This window comes from Electrona antarctica, assembly GCF_951216825.1.
Source record: "Electrona antarctica genome assembly, chromosome: 8".
Taxonomy (NCBI): Eukaryota; Metazoa; Chordata; class Actinopteri; order Myctophiformes; family Myctophidae; genus Electrona; species Electrona antarctica.
The window spans coordinates 30,701,417-30,721,090 of NC_136789.1; the positions used below are offsets into that span (position 1 = coordinate 30,701,417).

General features: G+C 43.8%; 1 protein-coding gene across 2 annotated transcripts in view; it reads right to left on the minus strand.

Moving 5' to 3' along the window:
- tbl2 (transducin beta like 2) overlaps window positions 1–19,674 on the minus strand; it is a 545,946-nt gene that overhangs the window by 24,019 nt on the left and 502,253 nt on the right. The gene's annotated exons all lie outside the window — the stretch shown is intronic.

The window sequence follows — 19,674 nt, forward strand, 5'->3', positions numbered from 1 at the left end:
CCCTATTATTATATTATAATAATGGGAAATATATGAAAATAGATAAGATTTTCTTAGGAAAACTGGGGCAGCTGTTATGACTGACATGGACCTCCATATTCGGCCATGGCACACATCATCATGGTGGCGTCACATCGATGATGACGTGGGCGTCAAGGCAGCTCAGCTTAAGGCAGTCATGGCAGCCGTCATCATGGTGGCGTCACATCGATGATGACGTGGGCGTCATCATGGTGGCGTCACATCGATGATGACGTGGGCGTCAAGGCAGCTCAGCTTAAGGCACTCATGGCAGCCGTCGTGGTTCACAATACCGAGCTGTCCTTCGCGTTGCTCGTCCGTCTCGGGAAGGTCGAAGAACACCACAGAGGGAAGTCGAGTGATGGGAAAGCAGCAGCGATGTCGACAAACAGAGCGGCGAACACGGCGGACGGAAGAGCGGGCCTGGTGTATGGAGCGATAGAAGACAAACTGAGCCTCTCGGAGCTGCTGACGTCCGCCACCAAAGACGACCAGGAGCAGGCCGCCAACAGCCCGTTCCTCAAGGACTTCCTGCGCGGGCGCGTCCACAGGGAGCTGTTCAAGCTCGGCGTGGCGGCGCTCTACCACATCTACGCCGCCGTGGAGAACGAGCTCGAGCGCAACAAGAGCCACCACCAGCTCGCGGCCCTCTACTTCCCCGCGGAGCTGCACCGCCGCGGCGCCCTGAGCCGCGACCTGGCCTACTTCTACGGCCCCGACTGGGAGAGGCTGCTCCCTGCCTGCTCCCCGGCCACCAAGCACTACGTGGACCGCGTCCACCAGGTGGGGCACAAGAACCCCGTGCTGCTGGTGGCCCACGCCTACACCTGCTACATGGGCGGCCTGTGCGGCGGCCAGCTGCTGTCGGGCGGCCGCGTGCTGCGCAACGTGGCCCAGCGGAACCTCAACGTGCCGGCCACGGGAGAGGGCCTGGAGTTCTACCAGTTCGGCGCCATCGACAGCGCGCTGGCGTTCAAGCAGCTGTACCGCGGCCGGATGAACGAGCTGGTCCTGGACATCGGCAGCAGGCAGAGGCTGGTGGCCGAGGCGGTGCAGGCTCTCCGCTTCAACATGGAGGTGTTGAAGGAGCTGGAGGAGTTTGGAACGACCATCCAGAAGCAGGAGGTGGAGGTGGTGGTGGAGGAGGAGGAGAAGGAGGAGGTTGTAGTCCATGCTCGCCCGCCGCCCGTACGTGAAGCAATAGACGGTGGCGTCAGCGCGTTCCCCTACTACGTGCTGCTGGTCATCCTAGTCGGAGCAGCGGGCGCCTGTCAGCTGCTCACGGACCGGCTCAGACTTTCGGACGTCCTGTTCACTGCTTGCATTACTTCTTTGTGTGGATTGGTTACATGGTACCTCATGTGATCTCAGCTCAGGGGTTCCCAATCGTTGTCATGTCAAGGACCCCCAAATGAACACTTATTTGCCCGCGGACCCCCATTTGAAAAGATATGCCAATTAAGGACCCCCATAAGAGAAGGTTTTTACGGTTCTAACAGTGATTTTCAACCATTTTCATTTCAAGGACCCCCAGTTTGACATGCGTTAGGCTACGGACAGACCTCAATATAATGGGATTTCAATAAGAATATGATTTTATAGGACAACTGGGCAGCCAGATAAAGACCAGTGGTATGCGGTCAGGCTTAGGGCCGATTCATACTCCTATTTTACCGCTGCTTCGGCGCTGTAGTGCCGAAATGATTTCGGCTCGTCAGACATTTTCAGTAGCACCGAAGAGCCGACTTTAGGGTATGAATCGCGCCTTAGGCCTGACTCAGGGAAACGGACGCCCCTGCCATGCAGAGTCCAGTGGTGAACATGGAGCATATGGAACGGAGGGTGGTACCTGGGACGCCAGGCACACCGTTGAGCCCCTCTGGAGACGTAGTTGGCTATAAACATCAAAGTCAAAGTCGTACCATTAGTCACACAAATTTGTTCTCCGCATTTGACCCATTTCTTGGAGCGGTGAGCTGCAGTGTGCGCCGCGCTCGGGAATCATTAGTTGATTTGACCCCCAATCCAACCCATTGATGCTGAGTGCCAAGCAGGGAGGCATTGGGTCCCATTTTTACAGTCTTTGGTATGACCCGGGCGGGGATCGAACCCCGACCTCCCAGTTTCAGGGCGGACACTCTAACCACAAGGCCACTGTCTGGTCAATGAAACGTTGATGAAGCAGGGTGCCCACCTGTCCTGATGACCTCAATGAAAGTCCTACACTCCATGTTCACACCACTCCACTCTGGCCTTCAAGAGCACTAACTTACCATATAGGGATTGAAACATCTAGTTCTATTAGCTTTACTACGAGGACCCCCGCAGTTTGACATGTGTTAGACAGACCTAAATTTAATGGGATTTCAGTGTATGGGGACCCCAGTGTATATTGTAAAATCAAAGTTAATTTAAACTCTTGAGAAGTGTACAAATGGAACCAAATGGACCCGTTAGGGTCCGTTTGGTTCCATTTGTACACTCTCTGAGTTACAGACCCATAAGGGTCCATTTGGTTCCTCCTAACTATCATTTAGCTGGGGACCCCCTGGAACTCCCTCAAGGACCCCTGGGGGTCCCCGGACCCCACTTTGGGAACCACTGATACCACACTCATACTGATATATTATAGATTTTTCCGCCGTTACAATTCCAAACATGCACGCATGACCCGCTTTAATTACTTCAGTTTAAATTATTAGTAGCTGAATGACTAGTATTAGAATTGTATTTATTGTCTTTTTTATGTCCAATGTATTTGCATTTAAGCTCATAAAGTTGACATAAGTAACCTGTAACTTAAATGCATTTGAAATTACATAAACATGTTATTTTTCTGTATTCCAATTCAAAGATAGCAAAAAGTAAAGTAAAGGGGTGATTAGCAACAAATTGAACTGAGACCTCTATTGGAAACTCATTGACGATTGTTCACTACACCCAGAATGTAGTGAAATGATTACTATATTTACCCAGGGTATCTGGGCTAAGCTCAAGAACTTGTTTCCAGCCAGGCCCTGCTCATAGAACATTTCATGGTAGTGGTTCAATGCCTTGTTCAAGGGCACTTCAGCGGTGGTAATTTTAACGTGTCGGACCGCTGATTCGAACTGGCGACCTTCCGGTATCAAGACCGCTCCGCAATCCGTTCGGCCACCGCTGCCACTAGTTCAAAGCATCTCTGCTTTTTCAGCATATCGGTACCGTATTTACTTAGTTCATATTATTTTAAATAATATAGAGGGTATGCGCATGCTTAAAGTGAATGGCACATCGAGTGGCAAAGCAACATGCAAAGTGAGTTTAACATTGTTTAACGTTGTTTAATGCAATCAGATAGGACTTTTCTGTTTGGATGCATGCGTTGTCAAGGTCTGAAAGTAGTTTTTTGCCACTCAGTAGGCATTCCTGCATAACTTCCAGGTTTGATGATGATGTCACGCGCATACCCTCTATTAGACTGGTTTGGAGTCCTCAGCAGTTAACCAGTGGTCAGTGGTCGTAAGAACAGTTCACATCAGGTAACACTGCAGAGTTGGTCCTCAACCAAGTCCTGCTGTGTTTGTGTCCATGTCTGATAGACATAGCAGCAATATACTGTCAAGTCATATCATTTGTCATGTGTGACTATTATCGCTTTGCAATATGTCTGAATGAAACGATGCATTTTTTTCCACAACCGTGTGCTTATGATACCGTCCCCATCAATCAATCAATGCCATTATTATTTGTTTAAGTTCATTTGGACATCTTGGCAGAGGCGCATTAACCCATTCTGGGCGGGAACCCCTTTTAGTGTTTATAGTATTATGTTATACTTTAGCTATTGAAAAATAGCAGATCTACAAGCTCATAGCGCGGCACCGAGTGCCGCACTACGAGCTTCTAGGTCTGCTATTTTTGAAAAGTCTTGAAAATGTAGTGCAAATGTTTGAATATATATTCTTTCAGAGTGTTTTTAACTCAAATCTTTGCTTCTGGGGGTGGGGGTCCCTGGAACAACATATTTTCAGATGGGGGTCGGCGGCCAAATGCAGATATTTTTTGGGGTCCTTGACATGAAAATGTTTGAGAACGACTGACAGAAACATAGGGTTTTTCAGAAAACTGTCAGGATTTAGAAGACATTTGTAGAATCGTTCTCAGATCTAAATGGTCTTACCCATTTTGGGCAGGAACCCCTTTTGGTGTTAGCATTATGTTATGCTTTAGCTATTGAAAAATAGCAGGCGCGCTATGAGCTTGTAGGTCTGCTATTTTTGAAGTCGAAGAACCTGACATAGAAACATAGCTTTTTCAGAAAACTGTCAGGATGTAGAAGACATTTTTAGAATCTGATCTCAGGTCAAAATGGTCTAAATGATTCCCCCCTGGAAGACAACAGATGGGAATTCATGTGATGTGCTTTATTAGACTCAAAGAGAGCTCTAGTGCTGCAGGGCTGCTGTGGCTCAGGGGGTAGAGCAGGTCGTCCAATGATCCCATCAGTCGGCGGTTCGAATCCCGGCTCCTCCTCATGTCCACATGTTGAAGTGTCCTTAGGCAAGACACTGAACCCCGCATTGCCTCCAGTGGCTGCCACCATTGGTGTGTGAATGTGGGAAGTGAGGACGCTGGCGTTGACTGTTCGACACTTCACCTCCCAACGTATGGATGAATGGACCATTGTAAAGCGCTTTGAGTAGGCACAGTGCATAGAAAAGCGCTGTAAAAATGCAATCCATTATTATTAGTGTGTTCTGTTTTTTTGGCTCATATTTTAAAGGCAGAGTATTAACCCATTTTGGGCGAGAACCCCTTTGGTGTTAGCATTATGTTATGCTTTAGCTATTGAAAAATAGCAGATCTACAAGCTCATAGCGTGCCACCGAGTGGCGCGCTACGAGCTTGTAGGTCTGCTATTTTAGAAAAATAAACCCTCACCCTAAACCTAACCTCCCACGGGGCAGCACACCTAAACCTAACCTTAACCCATGTCTAACCAATGACTAGTCTAAACTAAGTATGCACCCCCCTATAATGTCTCATTTGCAGAAATGGCAAGATTATGCATATTGTTTTGGTTTTTTTCTTTTCTCAACTTAAAATGGTGCATTTATTGTGGATTACATTTAGAGTCTTGCTCAAGGACACTAACTCTGCAGGAGCCAGGGATCGAACCGGGAACCTTGGTTCCCATCCAGACACTTACCAGCTACTCTACCCCTGAGCCACTGCCACCCTGATAGATAATTAGATAATTAGTTGATTTAGTTGCGCACCTATCATTTCTACCTGCCCACCCTTGTGCAGCAGGCTGTTAATTCCTTATTTCAAGTCTGAAAGGACAAAATCCACATTTCCAAGGAAAATAAAAAACATTTTTCTGAAAAACCCATGTTTCTATGTCAGTGGTGCTCAACCTTTTTCATGTCAAGGACCCCCAGAATTATCTCTATTGGGCCACGGACCCCCATCTCAAAATATGTTGTTCCAGGGAACCCCCGAAAGCAAATATTTTATCATTGAAATATATATTCAATGATTTGTGGCCCCGTTTTCACGACTTTTCAAAAATAGCAGACCTACAAGCTCGTAGCGCGCCACTCAGTGGCGCGCTATGAGCTTGTAGGTCTGCTATTTTTCAATAGCTAAAGTATTACATAATGCTTCGTTAAAACACCAAAAGGGGTTCCCGCCCAGAATGGGTTAAGTCATTTCCACCACACAAATTGTCATTGAGTTTTCAAACAATACAACAATGAGAATAAATTGGTGAATTAAATATATATATATTTAGCTAATTATCGCATTACGTTAATTTCAATCGAGAGCCTAATTATACATTTCCCGTCCCAGCAAAATGGAATTTAATGTTTATTTAGGGTCGAATTAAATATTTATGCCGGCCAAGTCTATGGACTTTAATGTTTGTTTAGGGTAAAATGACAAAGTAAGAGGTCATCTGCCCTCGCAGCACATGAGTGTGATTTCTATCGTCACAAGCACTTAAAACTGTGACAACATTGAAAGCAGGGCAATTGTTATACTCTATATTGTCACAACCCAGTTCTATTCTGGGCGGGAACCCCTTTTGGTGTTCGCATTATGTTATGCTTTAGGTATTGAAAAATAGCAGATCTACAAGCTCATAGCGCGCCACCGAGTGGCGCGCTACGAGCTTGTAGGTCTGCTATTTTTGAAAAATCGAAGAACGACTGACATGGAAACATAGCTTTTTCAGAAAACTGTCAGGATGTAGAAGACATTTTTAGAATCTGATCTCAGGTCAAAATGGGTTAATAATAATAATAATATACTGTGTGTGTGCGCGCCGAGACGCTTAAACCTGCTCACCTTTCCATGTGAGTATTGGCTAAAGTGGGAGGCAACATTATGCTGATGTGACTAGTGTCTCCCTCCCTCCCCTGTAACTAACACACACACACACACACGCACGCGCACACACCCGCACACACAGACACACGCACGCACACACCCACGCAGCTGCCCTCCAGAGACTTTGCTGTTGATATCCTGTTTGATACAGGTGTTATTGACAGTTCTGCTGGGTTCTTGGTGTGTGTGCTGTGACCAGAGAGTGGACCAGGATTTGGTTATAAAACAAAGGTATATCTTTCTTTATGCAATGAATTATAATAATATAATAATAATGAATTGTTATCCGTGTGGGTATTATCTGATTGTTAATTCCAGGCATGTCAAACTATATTTGTTTCATGTTTTGATGAAACGAGTGTTTACCAATGCCATACTTTAGTAGTAAAAATTGTCATGGCAATTTGTTTTGCATTGCAAACATTTTTTGATCCAAATCCATCGTTTTCTTCCTTCCAGATTGTGTGATGGGGTTTCTTCAGAATCTCCTGAATGTCATGAGTCTCCTGTCTGTCCTGAACCAGCTCTCCTCTCCTGTGGACTCTGGTAGGACTATTCATTCATGTTCCATACATCTGTCTGTTTCTGTCTGTCCTGAACCAGCTCTCCTCTCCTGTGGACTCTGGTAGGAGGATCCATTCATGTTCCATACATCTGTCTGCCTGTTTGTTCAACCCATTTAGACCTGACGTCGAATGTCTTCAAATGTCTTCTAAATCCTGACAGTTTTCAGAAAAACCTATGTTTCTATGTCAGTGGTTCTTATACATTTTCATGTCAAGGACCCCAAATATTATATGTAATTGGCCGCCGACCCCATCTTAAAATATGTTGTTCCAGGGACCCCCCCCCCCCCCCCCCCCCCAGAAGCAAAGATTTGAGTTAAAATCGAAATAATATCCAAAGATTTGCGCAATATTTTCACGATTTTTCAAAAATAGCAGATCTACAAGTTCATAGCGCGGCACTCTGTAACCCATTTAGGCCTGACGTCGAAATTTAAAAAATGTCTTCAAAATCCGGACAGTTTTCTGAAAAACCTTGTTTCTATATCAGTGGTGCTCAATATTTTATGTCAAGGACCCCATAAATTATATGTAATATGCCTCCGCCCCCCACCATCTGAAAATATGTTGTTCCAGGGACCACCCCAGAAGCAAAGATTTGATTTAAAATGTTCACTCTGTAATAACATGATCAGACATGATTAATTTGTGTAAAATAAACACCACACACACTGCATCTAAATAAGTAAAATGCAGTATGTCAAGCGCTCGCTAAACATCAATCAAGCATATTATCAATACAGTGGCAGAATGGATGCACTCTCAACAAACAGGTGAAATCTCTTCCGTGTGTGCTGATGGTATTGACATCAAACAGCAGTGTGGCCTGCTATCCGAGCTCATTAGCTTTGTAAATATCCATATCAGTCTACAAAGCAGTGAGCGCTTTTATAGTGCCCTATCTTCCCCGCTGAAGAGCTTTAACAGTGCACCAGTGTGTGCCCCTTGTTCTTTTTGTTTTTGAGGGGCGCTAGCCCCTCCTATATACAGCTTTTGTCCCCACACGTCTCAATATTTTGCCATTGACAATGAAAGGAGACTTGGGCAGTATTATGCGTGTCTTAAGTACCAGGTCTTATGACTTAATTTAAGACCTGGAGGCGTGGTCAATGCTGTTTGGCCACTCAGAATAGCCAAATGGCATTGATCACGCCTCCAGGTCTTGAAATGAAATGAAATGAAATCTATATTTACCCAGGGTATCTGGGCTAAGCTCAAGAACTTGTTTCCAGCCAGGCCCTGCTCATAGAACACATTTCATCGTAGTGGTTCAATGCCTTGTTCAAGGGCACTTCAGCGGTGGTAATTTTAACGTGTCGGACGGCTGATTCGAACTAGGAACCTTCCGGTATCAAGACCGCGCCGCTATCCGTTCGGCCACCGCTGCCACAAGTTAAGTAATAAGACCTGGTACTTAAGACACGCATAATACTGCCCAATATTGGGTCAAATGTCCGCCAAATATGACATGAATTTGTACGATGACAAGAGCGCCCCTCACTTCACACGGGTGTGATTATTAGCATTATTCATTTGGATTTTGTGGAGAAAAACAAAATATGAAATCTTGAAAACTTTGATCGAAATGGTATCCCAAGTTTCTTGTCTCTCGTCAGCCTTCACTATCTACCCCAGGGGTTCCCAAACTTTTTCCTGTCAAGGACCCCCAGTTTGACACGCATGAGTCTACAGACCCCCATTTAATGGCATTTCTATCTCTGGGGACCCCCAATTTATATTGTAAAATCAATGCTAATTTAACTCTGAGAGCGTACAAATATGGAACCAAATGGACCCTAATGGGTCTCTGAGTTACAGACCCATAAGGGTCCAGTTGGTTCTTAACTATCATTTAGCTGCACCGCCGAGCGAGGCGCTAGCCGAGCGAGTCGCCGTGCCGGACGTTGCGAAGGCCACCAGACCCGACTCAGCGGCGTCCGAGTTACATCCCGATAGGCAGAGAATAGTATATATTAGTAGCCCCTAGTTTCCATGCACCGACAATAGTTGGAAATGACACGTCCACCAGGGGGAAACCTTGACCAGGCTACTATGGTGAGTAGGCCAGTATGGCCATACTGGGCCCATAAGATGCATGATAAACGGACATACTGGGCCCATACGATCGTATGATAAAGGTCGAATCCGCTAGCTAGGCTCTCCTGGGGTGAGCCTGTGGGGGAAGATGGCCGACTTCACCCATAATAACTGTGTCTCTCTCTGCTAGGCTCTCCCGGGGTGAGCCTGTGGGGGGAAGATGGAAGACTTCACCCATAATAACTGTGTCTCTCTCTGCTAGGCTCTCCCGGGGTGAGCCTGTGGGGGAAGATGGCAGACTTCACCCATAATAACTGTGTGTCTCTCTCTGCTAGGCTCTCCTGGGGTGAGCCTGTGGGGGAAGATGGCAGACTTCACCCATAATAACTGTGTCTCTCTGCTAGGCTCTCCCGGGGTGAGCCTGTGGGGGAAGATGGCAGACTTCACCCATAAACTGTGTGTCTCTCTGCTAGGCTCTCCGGGGGTGAGCCTGTGGGGGAAGATGGCAGACTTCACCCATAATAACTGTAGCTACTGGAAGCTGAGGCCTGGCGCGTCGGTCCCTGCCCTGGGAGAGTTTACCGTCTGTCTACACCTGAAAACCGAGGTAACGAGGTACACTCGTACACAGTCAAAGAGTTTAACCCATTTTGGGGCCGGGAACTGTGTTTTAAGCATTGTGTTATACTTTAGCTATTGAAAAACAGCAGATCTACAAGCTCATAGCGCGGCACTCAGTGCCGCGCTATGAGCTTGTAGATCTGCTGTTTTTGAAAAATCATGGAAATTGTGTCGCAAATTTCGAATATATATTCTTGGCATTTCTATCTCTGGGACCCCCAATTTATATTGTAAAATCAATGGTAATTTAACTCTGAGAGTCTTTAGTCTGAGAGAATTCTGACCCTAACGGGTCCATTTGGTTCCATTTGTACACTCTCAGAGTTACAGACCCATAAGGGTCCATTTGGTTCCAAACTATCATTTAGCCGGGGACCCCCTGGAACTCCCTCAAGGACCCCCAGCTGGGGGCCGTAAATCATTAGCCTGGCTAATAAGCCAGACCGAATCAGCCGTTGGCAAAAAAAAATTGCCTGCCGGCGGATTACGGTCTGGAGAGGCTCAATTGTACGCCCATTTCCTACACCAGAGAACTGGTGTGGCCAATCGGGACACGGTATGCAATATGGGCGGGCTTTGGTGCAGTGACGTTTAATGCTTGAGACCTTTGACTGACAGTAGCTCTGACCAATTGCGTCAAAGAGAAAATGTTTGAACCCCCCCCCCCGGGAAACAAGATCCATGTACAGCATTTCCAGACTCAAATACCACACGACAGCGTGATTTGAGTCTGGCTTATTAGCCAGGCTAGTAAATCATGTCCTTGTCCACAATGCAGGTGTCACTGCCCTCCACGTGGACCGCCTTCACGTACCTCTCCCCTGAGGGCTCGTGGGCCGAGCTGAGCCTCGGGGGACGGAGGGACTACCTCCGGGTCTGGCTGTTTGGCACCGAGTGGAGGAGCTCTCTGCCAGCGTTCCTGCCCGTGGGCCCCTGGCACTACCTGTGTGTGAGCTGGTCACACACCCGCTACGCACCCAGACTCTACGTCAATGGCAGAACCACCCATCTCTTTGTTGGTGAGTAGACAAGTAACATGCTTTTTTTTTTTAGACCTGAGGCCGATTCTTAAAAACAATTCTTCTAAATCCCAAAGGTTTTGTGAAAAACCTATGTTTCTATGTCAGTGGTTTTTAACCCATTTTGACCTGAGATCAGATTCTAAAAATGTCTTCTACATCCTGACAGTTCTCTGAAAAAGCTGTGTTTCTATGTCAGTCGTTTTTCAAAAATAGCAGACCGAGTGGCGCGCTACGAGCTTGTGGGTCTGCTATTTTTCAATAGCTAAAGCATAACATAATGCAAAAGGGGTTCCCGCCCAAAATGGGTTAAACTATTTCATGTCAAGGACAAATAATATGTAATTGGCCCGCCGACCACCATCTGAAAATATGCTCCAGATTTGCGTCACACTTTCATGATATTTCAAAAAATAGCAGCATCTACAAACTCGCTATGATTGCGAACGCAGTGAGCATTTACTATGAGACCCAGCAGATCATGTCTGTGTGTCTGTGTGTCTGTGTGTGTGTCACGCTGTAACACCACCCGCCCACCACCAGAGGGCGCAGCTGTATCACACACCAAAACACACACACACATGCACGCACACACACACACACACACACAAAACTTAACTTAAAAAAAACTTAACTTAAAAAAAAACTTAACTTAAAAAAAAAACTTAAAAAGGAAAAACTTTAAAAGGAAAGAAAAACTTAAAAAAAACTTAACTTAAAAAAAAACTTAACTTAAAAAAAAAACGTAAAAAGGAAAAACTTTAAAAGGAAAGAAAAACTTAAAAAAAACACAACTTAAAAAAAAACTTAACTTAAAAAAAAACTTAAAAAGGAAAAACTTTAAAAGGAAAGAAAAACTTTAAAAAAACTTAACTTAAAAAAAAACTTAACTTAAAAAAAAAACTTAAAAAACAAAAAAAAGAGAACTTAAAAAAAACCTTAAAAAATTACGTAATTTATTCTAATTGTTGTTTTTGCAATTTACGAGCTGCGTTCGCTTCCCGCGTTCGCGCGTCTTACTTGTGCTTGTAGAGCTGCTATTTTTTCAACAGCCAAAGTACATGTGTTTTGTTATGCATTATCGCTCAGCCCTTGATCTCCCTGTCCTCTGGTCTCCTCCTCTGCTCTTCCTCAGTAGACGTGGACGAGTATCCCGAGTGGCCCCTGGGGCGCCGCCTGGCCCCCAACGGAACCCTCACCCTGGGCGCGTCCCACTACCTGGGCGGCGACGGGACGCTCCACGCGTTCGGCTCCCTGAGGGGGCGGCTGTCTCTGTTCCGCCTGTGGGGCCGCGAGAGCAGCAGGCAGCAGGTGGCGTCGGCGAGGTGCGCGGAGGGAGACGTGTTGAAGTGGGAGGAGAACCAGTGGGAGGTCCACTCGCCGCCCGTCGCCCACTCCGCCCTGCAGTGTGGTGAGACAAACCGCTGGCTTAACCCATTTAGGCCTGAGGCCGATTCTAAAAACGCCTCTAAATCCTGACCTAAGTTTTCTGAAAAAAACTCAAATATTGATATAGCAGCATCAACATTTTTACATTTGAATACTATACATACTGTACAGAACCCCAGAATGGGTTCCCGGCCTGAGGGGGTAAAACACAAAAAGGGGTTCCCGCCCATTTAGGCCTGACATCGACATTAAAAAAAAAATCACACCTGTGTGATCTGAGTGGTGCAGTGACGTCACACACTAACCATAGCAACCATGCTCATCCGTACAGACACAAACACACACGGGTACTAACAAAGCCAGTTGTTGGAGTGGTTTGCACCACTCAAAAATATATATTTTTTCTGAAAAACCTCATGTTTCTATATCAGTGGTTCTCAATATTTCATGTCAAGGACCCCAAATGCCGCCGACCCCCCATCTGAAAATATGTTGTTCCAGGGACCCTCCAGAAGCAAATAAACTCTGAAAGAATATATATTCAAATATTTGAGGCACATTTTCACGGTTTTTCAAAAATAGCAGACCTACAGTATTTTCAATAGCTAAAAGTATAACATAATGCTTAAAACACCAAAAGGGGTTCCCACCAAGAATGGGTTAAAGCTACTTAAAGCATAATGAAATGGTATGGTCATATATATATATATATATATAAAACAAATTACTCAATACTGACAGCCGGTCTGCAAGTGGATTCATGAATGTATGTTTATATCTTATCTATATCTATCTATCTTAGGTCAATACAAAAATAAACTATATACCAAATTTCCCACTCCACACCCTCGGCTGCCGGACTAGTAGTTTTCAAACGTTTTCGTGGCAAGGACTAAGAGATCGATAGGTGTTTGGACTTTGTTTTAGTCTTAATTATGTCTGTGAATCTCTACCACAACATTGTGTTGGTGGAGCTGTTTTGTACTTGTAGAAGTGAGCTTTATTTATGTTTTATTTGGGTGCAGTACTTAGTTTAGACAGTATTTGGTTTAGACTAGTCATTGGTTAGACCAAGTCATTAGTCCTACAACTACAACGTATCTCAAACCCTCACCCTAAACCTAACCTCCCACGGGGCAGCACACCTAAACCTAACCTTAACCCATGTCTAAGTATGCACCCTGTTTTATTTACCCATTTCACTGCCAACAAAGACATTGTATACAAGATAAATGGATGAATAAAGTGACAGCACTAGGGATTGCAGTCACCACTAGCTCAGTGGCCAGCTGGTGCTTTGAGTGGCTTCACTGAGATTGAGAGGTCGGGGGTTCAATTCCTGTCTTAGTCATATCAAAGACTGTAAAAAAGTGGATTCCAATGTCTCCCTGCTTGGCATTCAGCATCAAGGGTTGGCTTATTATGCGATATAATAATGAATTGCATTTTTATAGCGCTTTTCCAAGTGCTCAAATCGCTTTACAATGGTTCATTAATTCATACATTGGGAGGTGAAGCGGCGAACAGTTGATGCCAGCGTCCTCACTTCCCACATTCACACACCAATGGTGGCGAGCTCACACCAACCGACTCATTGGAGGAAATGTAGGGTCCTTTCTGAAACCAGTCCCTTGACTTGAAGTGCTCTCAGGATGTTTCCTCGTCAGAAAGTGCCCCTCCAGCTGAATCAAGTTCCCTTGATTAGGGTGCTGGGTATAAAAAACTGTTTGGAAATACACTCGCTCTCCTTGTGCAGAAACAGGAAACAGACACCATTCGTTGCCATGGTTACCATCACGCAATTGTGTTACCTGTTATTTTGTTTGTACAGTTATATTGCATTGTATCGTGTATGTTTGTGACATGTGGATTTCATTAATATGGAAAAAGGAAATACAGCGTGACTGTCAAAAATGACATGTCATATACATCCTTGGTGTTTATAAATCATTGTGTTAACTCTTTGAGAGTTTCAAGGATTTCTATATAGTTTTTAGACTTCTCTATGGCAGAATGGCGTTTTTGAATGATTTATTGAAAATTCTCTGTTGTGAATGTGTGACAACGAAAGACCTTCAGAGAAAGCTTGGCTTGTCTGCTTCCAGGAAAAAAATGAACTGAGTTGATAAAATGTTTAGTTTTTGTGTTGGAAGCCATTTAAAAGAGCCTGCATTTACACTGGGTAGTGTTTCTAGGACAACAAAAAAAGTTATGCCCGGTTGAAGTTTTATTTTCTAAATAACTTTTTTTCTGCTGGGCGTACATAGCCATGCAATATCTCATTTTAAAGGGTGAGTTGTCTAGTTCAATTAAAATAAAATAAAAAGTTTCTCACATGTACCACTGTAGATATTTTGCCATCTATAAATAGCATGGTCAGTCATGATCAATCTGACCTATCCAGCTAAAAGTCCCCCTAGCTCTGAAATGGAACATCATATAAACTCAATTCTTTTTTGGGGTAAAATTAGACATTCTTTTTTTTTTCAACTTATTGTTTTTTATTGTCATTGCTGGGGTAGACAATACATTTTATACATATGCATCATATATCATCATTCAGTTCTTCAATACAGAAAATTGTCTCCCCAAGGAGACAGCAGCAACATACATAACACATTTGAAAAATAATAATCATAAATAATACTAACAACAATAATAATGAGGAAATGTAAACATGAAAGACAACATCTTGATCGAGTAATTCAACAGACAAGAAATAAAATAAAATAGAATAAAAATAATAAAGTAAATAAAAGGAAAGAGGGGGAAGGGGGGGGGGTGTCCATCAATCTTTGTAATGTTAAATCTCGATGCGCGCGAAGGGCGTCCATTTCTTAACAAATTGCTCATTTTGTAGCCTCACCAAATAAGTAATTTCTTCCATGTCTCTAATTTCTTTTACTTTATTTAGCCATTGTTCGTGGGTTGGAGCGTGTTTTCCTAGCCAATTTATTGTGATAGTCTTCTTGGCCGCTGCAAACAATATCTGGAGGAGGTACACCTTTTTCCTACCTTCAAACCCAGTCGGCACTACTCCTAGAATAGCTGTCTTGAAATCTTGTGGTATCTGAGTGTCAAACACTCTGTTAATGTCATTAAAAACATTATTCCAGAATTGCTGTAATTTAGGACACGTCCAAAAGATATGCGTATGATTACCGATCTGTTCACCACATTCCCGCCAGCACTCAGTTGTAGGAGTAGTGCCCGCTCTACCAGTCAATAATGGAGTCTTAAAAAATCTGCTTACAATTTTCCATTGATATTCTCTCCAAGAATTAGAGTTTGTTACTTTATGCACTTCAGTGCAGGCGTCTAGCCATTCTTCTTGTGAAATCTCTTGTTGTATTTCTGCCTCCCACTTGGCTTTTATATAAAGAGAATTATCGGGAACCATTTCTAGCAGAGTACGATATAAGATAGAAATTACTTTGGTGAATGAACCATGCTTTTGTATGTCCATAAAAAGAGATTCCAAACTCGAAGGGGTTCGAATTTTGTCCCAGTCATCGTGTCTTTGTAAATAGTGTCTTAGTTGGAGGTATCTATAAAAATCAGTTCTGGGCAGATTAAACTCGTTTCTGAGTTGTTCAAATGACTTTAACTGATTGGAAGAAAATAACTGGTGGACAAACCTCAGGCGTAGCAAACTCCACCCCTGGAACCCAGCGTCTAGCCTTGAAGGCACAAAACCTCCCATGCACCCAATTGAAGACAAGCCTGACGATAGTAGAGGCAGTTTAAATTCTTTCTGGACTTCCTTCCATAATTTAATTGTGAACCTAGACCAAACTCCCATAGCATCTCCATTTATTTTATTCCCTGAGAAGGGAAGGACCGCTAGTTGTGACTGTGTGCATAGAGTTTTCTCAATTTTTAACCACCTGGTTGATTCATCATTTTCTATCCACGTAGTTAGAGGTCTGAGTTGGGCTGCCCAGAAATAGTATTTTAAATTAGGAAGAGCTAGTCCACCAGCGGTCTTGGCCAATTGTAATGTTTTGAGACGGATCCTGGGTCTTTTACCCTGCCAGATGAATCGTGAAATTAATTTATTTAGTAAGTTAAATGTGGTGGTAGGTACTGGGATCGGTAGCATTTGGAATGGGTACAACAGCCTTGGTAGGATGTTCATACGCACGGTCTCTACCCTACCTATTAAAGAGAGGGGTAGGACCGTCCATCTGTCAACATCTTCTCTGATCTTATTAATGAGTCTAGGATAATTTGCTTCAAATAGTTGGTCGACTGTTGGTGTTATGTAAATTCCCAAGTATTTAATTCCAGTTCTAGGCCATCTAAAAGAAAAGAGAGATTTGGTTTGTTGTGATATCAGCCCCCCAACGTCCATAGCCTCTGTTTTATCAACATTGATCTTATATCCTGAGTAACGCCCATATGTCTTTATTCTATTTAGAAGGCAAGGTACTGACGACGCAGGGTTTGTTAAGTACAGGAGTACATCATCGGCGTATAGCGAAATTTTATGCTCTTCTGTCCCTATTTTAACACCTTTAATATCGTTTTCGTCCCTTATTAATTGAGCTAGCACTTCTATGGAAATATTAAATAGCAAGGGGGATAAGCTGCATCCTTGATGGCAGCCCCTCTCTAGTTCAAACGAGGAGGAGCAATTCCCGTTAACACGCACTGAGGCTTTTGGATCAGAGTAAAGTACCTTGATGCAATTTATAAAAATTGGGCCAAATCCAAACTGTTCTAATGATTGAAATAAGAACGCATACGACACTCTATCAAAGGCCTTCTCCCCATCGAGCCCTAGAACCATTAATTCTCTATGCTCTCTCTGAGAGTACGTCATCACATTCAAGAGCCTGCGTATATTGTTCCCATAGTATCTGCCAGAAATGAACCCACATTGGTCCGGGTGTACGATTTCGCCTATAATAGAGTTCAACCTACTAGACAGAATTTTTGTCAATATTTTTAAATCACAATTTAATAAGGATATAGGTCGGTATGAACCGCACATAGTAGGGTCTCTCCCCTCCTTAGGAATTACCGTAATTATAGCGTCTCCCCATGTCTTGGGTAGCTCTTTCGTCTGGAAAGTGTGTTTGAAGGCTCCTAATAATAGAGGTGCAACAGAATCAGTAAATTTTTTATAGAATTCGTTTGAGAACCCATCTGAACCTGGGCTTTTGTTATTCTTAAGGTTGGTAATTACCTCTTTGATCTCAAGAACTGAAATTGGGGCTTCCATTTTGTTTCGTGCCAATACAGATAATTTAGGGAGGTTGATTGTTTGAAGATATGATTTAATCCTCAGCATCATTGCAGGTGTCTGTGTTCTTATAGAGTGCTTTATAGAATTCTGCAAAAGCGGAAGAAATGTCTGTTGGTTTTGAAACAAATGAATTCTCCAGTGTTCTAATTTTAGTAACTGTAGACATGGCTTGTTGCTTCTTTAAACGATATGCCAATAAGCGACTAGATCTGTCACCACTCTCATAGTATTTCTGCTTAACAAACCTTAAATTCCGCTCAACTTTTTCCAGATGTTAATTTGTTCAGTGCTTGTCGAGCAGTCTTAAGCTCCCTGAGTACTACGGGGAGTTGACTCTCTTTGTGCTGGCGTTCCAGCACCTTAATTTTACTTTCTAAATTGACCCGTTTTTCTTCATTCCTTTTCTTTTTGGCAGATGCAAAAGCAATTATTCTGCCTCTTATATATGCTTTGGCGCACTCCCACAAAGTCACAGGAGAGATTTCAGGTGTCATATTAAATTCAAGATATGTTTTGATTTCCTGTTGTACAAACTTTACAAACTCAGTATCATTTAGTAATCCTGTATTGAAACGCCACCGTTTGGATGTGTAACACCCTCCCAAATCCCATGACAGAGCTATCGGTGCGTGATCTGATAATGTAATCTGTAGAATATCGCATTTAGTGACTCTAAAGGCTTCAGATTTAGGGGTAAATATCATATCGATACGGGAATAACAGTCATGGGGATTGCTGTAAAAGCTAAAGTCTTTCACTCTTGGGTGCATATATCTCCACACATCTACCAATCCAGTCTCATCACAGTTGTTTTTAAGAGTTCTTGACATTGAAGAGAGGGGCGCCGTCGATGCCGGCAACCTATCAAGTGATTGCGAAAGAATTGTGTTCATGTCCCCACAAAACAGCAATATACCTCTTGAATTTTCCAATATTAGTTTGAATATCTTTGTTATAAATTGGGGGTTATTATCATTTGGAGCATAAACATTTAGAAGAGACACCTCTGTGCCCTCTATTCAGGGCTGGACTGGCCACCGGGCATACCGGGCATTTGCCCGGTGGGCCGCGACCGTAGGGGGCCGCCATGAAAAAAAAAAAAAAAAAAAAACATTTTTTTTTTTTTTTTTTTTTGGACAGGCAGGCAGGCCAATAGGCGGCAGGCCACCAGAAAAGGTCCGGGCGTGCTGCCATTCTGGGGTAGAGCCCCCCCTGACCCCCCCCGGCGGTGCAGTGCAGGGGGGGGGCCACATAATATTATGTTGCCTATCTGCGCGCTGGTTGTGGTGGGCCGGTCTGGGCCAAATTCACGCGAAAATGCCCGGGCCGAATTTTTGTCCCAGTCCAGCCCTGCCTCTATTGAGCCATTAACCAAAATGTATCTGCCCTCCTTGTCATTGTACTGTGAGATGAGGGTGAATTGCACCATCTTGTGGACTAGTATTGCTACTCCACACCTCCTACCAGAAGGATGAGAAGAATAGAAGACTTGGCTAGCCCAGGATCTGTTTAGTTTCTTGTGCTCATCGTCTGAGAGATGACTTTCTTGTATAAAGGCTATTTGACAATGAAGTTGTTTTAATTGAGTCAGGATTTTCTTCCTCTTGATTGGACTATTGAGGCCTTTAACATTGTAGCTTATTACCTTTAGTGTGGCTGCCATGGTATCAAATTGTGGAAATGTACCTCCTCCAGATTGTGATTTAAGTAGGACGCCCTCGGCAAGGAACGAGAAGAGCAGTGGGAAGGGAAAACAGAAAAAGAAACAAAAGGGGATGTGCTGTCTCTGCGAACAATAACAACAAATATCAATGCAACATAACATTGAACAGTATATACAAGGAAATCTTGAACTCCATCATTTTTGACCCACAATTTAGTGAATCTCTCCCTGTGCGGCGAGCCTCCCCCTCCCTGACAACTTTGTGAGTAAACAGATCTTAAGATTGGTGTAGAATCACAATGAAGGGAGACTGCCACACAAGGGAGGGACAGGAGCATCCAGAGCAACATTAGAGTTGTCCGGGCCTGAAAAAGCTTAATAAAGCTAAATAAAAAACCAAATATAACCAAAACTAAACCTTTGCAAGGTCGAGACCGCCTGAAAGAGCCCAAGAGTCAAAACCCACCCAACCACCATCCCCGCCACCATGTTACAGTAGACTTGACTTTTTACTGAACATATTCTACATAACCTACTGTAAGCTTCTTTATAATTCCACCTTTGACATATTGTCATTAACAGATTGAATTAATTTAGATCTTAACCACATTAGCATAATTAGCTTTGCATTAATGAACTTTACAGAAATGAAGTGAACACATAAGCTTTACCCACCACACACACACACACACACACACACACACACACACACACACACACACACACACA